Source organism: Capra hircus, assembly GCF_001704415.2.
Source record: "Capra hircus breed San Clemente chromosome X unlocalized genomic scaffold, ASM170441v1, whole genome shotgun sequence".
In the NCBI taxonomy this organism is placed as follows: Eukaryota; Metazoa; Chordata; class Mammalia; order Artiodactyla; family Bovidae; genus Capra; species Capra hircus.
Genome location: NW_017189516.1, coordinates 27,394,477 through 27,398,577, shown reverse-complemented (window position 1 = coordinate 27,398,577; position 4,101 = coordinate 27,394,477). Strand labels below are relative to the sequence as shown.

Genomic DNA, 4,101 nt, shown 5'->3' with positions numbered 1-4,101 from the left:
GTAGTGTTCTTCCCTGCTCCATAGTGATTCCGGAGCGCTGTAGCCACTCAGTGGTGTAACATTAGAGTCTTCCGGGAAGGACAGGCAAGCATGACCCCCCAGTGTGATGAAGACAACACTTGTCCTCACTTCTTTTCTGTTGCTCTCTGCCTTTGTCAACATCTGTTATGGACCGAATACTTGTGTCCCCCTAAAATTCAAATGTTGAAACCAAGCCCCATGTGGTGGTGTTGTGGGTCTTTGGGAGGTGATTAGATCTTAAGGTTAGAGCTTTCATGGATGAGATCAATGCCCTTATGAAAGAGACCCCATACATTTATATAATGAAATGTTACTCAGAATGAGATAATGCCATTTGCAGCTACATGGATGGACCTAGAGATTGCCATACTAAGTGAAGTAAGTCAGAGAAAGAGAAATATTGTATGACATACCTTATATGTGGATTCCAGAAAGAAATGATACAAACGAACTTACTTACAAAACAGAAAGGGGGGAAGTGGCCGGCTAGAGCCGGGGGCTGGGCGGGGACCAGGCTTTTCGGTGAGGCGGCAGCGGCGGCGGCGGCTCGGCAGGCGGGTTCAGGCTTCAGGGGCCAGCCGCCACCATGATCCTGCTGGAGGTGAACAACCGCATCATCGAGGAGACGCTCGCGCTCAAGTTCGAGAACGCGGCCGCCGGAAACAAACCAGAAGCTGTAGAAGTAACATTTGCAGATTTTGATGGAGTCCTCTATCATATTTCAAATCCTAATGGAGATAAAACAAAAGTGATGGTCAGTATTTCTTTGAAATTCTACAAGGAACTTCAGGCACATGGTGCTGATGAGTTATTAAAGAGGGTGTACGGAAGTTACTTGGTAAATCCAGAATCAGGATACAATGTCTCTTTGCTATACGACCTTGAAAATCTGCCTGCATCCAAGGATTCCATCGTGCATCAGGCTGGCATGTTGAAACGAAACTGTTTTGCCTCTGTCTTTGAGAAATACTTCCAGTTCCAAGAAGAGGGCAAGGAAGGAGAGAACAGGGCAGTTATCCATTATAGGGATGATGAGACCATGTACGTTGAGTCAAAAAAAGACAGTCACAGTAGTCTTCAGCACAGTGTTTAAGGATGACGACGATGCGGTCATTGGAAAGGTGTTCATGCAGGAGTTCAAAGAAGGACGCAGAGCCAGCCACACAGCCCCACAGGTCCTCTTCAGCCACAGGGAACCTCCCCTAGAGCTGAAAGATACCGATGCCGCCGTGGGTGACAACATCGGCTACATTACCTTCGTGGTGTTCCCTCGCCATACCAATGCCAGTGCTCGAGACAACACCATCAACCTGATCCACACGTTCCGGGACTACCTGCACTACCACATCAAGTGCTCGAAGGCCTATATTCACACACGTATGCGGGCAAAAACATCAGACTTCCTCAAGGTGCTGAACCGTGCGCGCCCAGATGCCGAGAAAAAGGAAATGAAAACAATCACGGGGAAGACGTTTTCATCCCGCTAACTCTTGGGAGCAGGAAGAGGAAGCGGCTGGCAAGTGAAGGCTGGAACACTTGCTACTGGATAATCGTAGCTTTTAATGTTGCACCTCTTCAGGTTCTTAAGGGATTCTCCGTTTTGGTTCCATTTTGTACACGTTTGGAAAATAATCTGCAAAAAACGAGCTGTGCTTACAAGGACTTCATGGTTCCCAAGAATTAAAAAAAAAAAAAAGAATTCCACTTGATCAACTTAATTCCTTTTCTTTATCTTCCCTCCCTCACTCCCCTTTCCCGCCCCTTCTTTTCCAAGCTGTTTTGCTTTGCAATATGTTACTGGTAATGAGTTGCAGGATAATGCAATCTTAACTTGTTTTCTCTAAGTATTTGAGTTCAAAACTCCTGTATCTAAAGAAATACGGTTGGGGTCATTAATAAAGAAAATCTTTCTATCTTAAAAAAAAAAAAACAGACAGGGACTCACAGACTTAGAAAATGAACTTATGGTTGCCTGTACACACTGCTCTGTTTAAAATGAATAACCAACAAGGACCTACTGTATAGCACATGGAATTCTGCTCAATGTTATGTGGCAGCCTAGATGGGAGGGGGGTTTGTGGGAGAACGGATACATGTATATGTATGGCTGAGTCCCTTTCAGCTGTTCACCTGAAACTATGACAACACTGTGAATTGGCTATGTCCCAATACAAAATAAAAAGTTAAAAAAAAAAAAAAAGAATAAAGAGAGACCCCAGAGAGCTCCCCACTCCCACCCCTACTATGTGAAGATAAAATGAAAAAATGGCCATCAGCAACCTGGAGAAGGGCAAACTTGACCTTGCTGGTGCCCTGATCTTGGACTTATAGCCCCTAGAACTCTGAAGAAAAAAATGTTTGCTGTTTGTAAGCCACTCGGCCTATGATACTGGTTTGGCCAAAATTCTGTTTACAGAAAAACCCAAACAAACCTTTTGGCCAACCCAATACTTTGTTATAGCAGCCTCAGCAGACTAAGACAGTGTTATTATTCTCTTCAAGGCCTTTGTGAGACACCAATGCTCCCCTCCCCTGGCCCCACCCAGGGCACCCTGGCAATGTTCCATCCATCCCTGCCCTCTCTCTGGTAACTCAGAATGACCCTCTGACTTCATCAGAAAGCATCTCCTACTTTCCCAACTGACACCTTGTGTGAAGATTTAGAAACAATTCACAACATCATGTATTACTGCTTTACTCAAAGGACCAGCCCTACTGGTGGGCCTAGTGACAGTCACCGCTCTATAGGGAGCCTTTGCTCCTGCTCCGTTATCTCCACTTGAAGACGAGGTGCTGGGTGCTTTCCTCCCAGTCCTCTTCAACCATGTGCCAGCACAAAGGATGCATTGCTTGTTTCTGCTGAATAAATTCCTGGATTATTAAGTTTGATCATAGAAATATGGCCTGGCACCTGGTGAAAGAGTAGTTTCCATGCTCGGTTTTTAATAAAGTAGCCACAATCCTACCAGAAAACTATGTTTTAGGGAGTTGACCTTATGAAGCGCTTAGATTTGATGACTGATGAATCAGCAAGGAGATAAATTCATTCCTTTTTTTTTTTTTTTTGCTTTCTCCCTCTTCCTCCTGCTTCCACCAGCCAAAAAAGTCCTAACATACAGATGATAGAGATTTGGGTGTCATGCACATACTGATCAAGCAAATATTGCGCTTAGAGGTGGCCAGCTTGATAACACACCCTTGTATTGACTCTCTCTTCTCTGCTTCACTTGCCCAAAGAGGTAACAGCATATACGACTTCTGCTTCAGGCTTTGCTTTCCAGGGAAACCGATTTAAGACATAAAAGGAAAAAAGGAGTAACAGGAGTTATAGTGTAGCTAAAATCTCTGATTCTAATTGAGAAGGGCTCATGAGAAGAAAGGAATCAGACTTTGGTGAGCAATGACTCAGAGAAAGATATAGTTCAGGAAGGTTTGTTGGGCTGGGAGCATCACGAATTCTTGTGTATTAAAAACTGAAGGAGAAAAAAACATTTTACATGGCAAAAAGCCATGGATATTGTTCAAGAAATAAAAGAAACAGAAAAAGTATTTGCAAATCATATATTGAAAAAGCTCTTTACAATTGAGGAAAAAAACAGTAGGAAAATAGATAAAAGATCAGAAGGTTCCTATGAAAAGAAAAGCAAAGAATCTTAAACATGAAAAATTGCTCAACTTCACCGTAATAAGAGAAATGCAAATTACAACTATACTGAAACACCATGTCTTGTTTATCAGATTGGCAAACATTCAAGATTGAAAATGCAGTGTGTTGGCAAGCTTGTGGGGAAATAGGCACTCTTATGCATTGCTGGTGGGAGTACAAAATGTTACAGCCCCTATGAAGGGGAATTTGGCAATACCTAGCAAAAATGTAAATGCATTTACAGTTTGACCCAGCAATCTCACTTCTGAGAATTAAATGTAAATTACACCTGAACAGACTTGAAAGAACACGCACAATGTTATTTACTGAGCATTATTTGTACAAACAAAAGTTTGGGAGCAACCCACATGTCCATCAATAGGCAATTGACTGAGTAAACCATTGTATAGCCACACAAGGGATACCATGCAGTT

General features: G+C 43.0%; 1 pseudogene across 1 annotated transcript; it reads left to right on the top strand.

Moving 5' to 3' along the window:
* The first annotated feature begins 526 nt into the window (after positions 1 to 526).
* Positions 527 to 1,951, top strand: LOC102168811 (annotated as a pseudogene). Its single transcript, XR_311259.3, has one exon. The product of XR_311259.3 is annotated as an actin-related protein 2/3 complex subunit 2 pseudogene (transcript).
* The last annotated feature ends 2,150 nt before the right edge of the window (positions 1,952 to 4,101 follow it).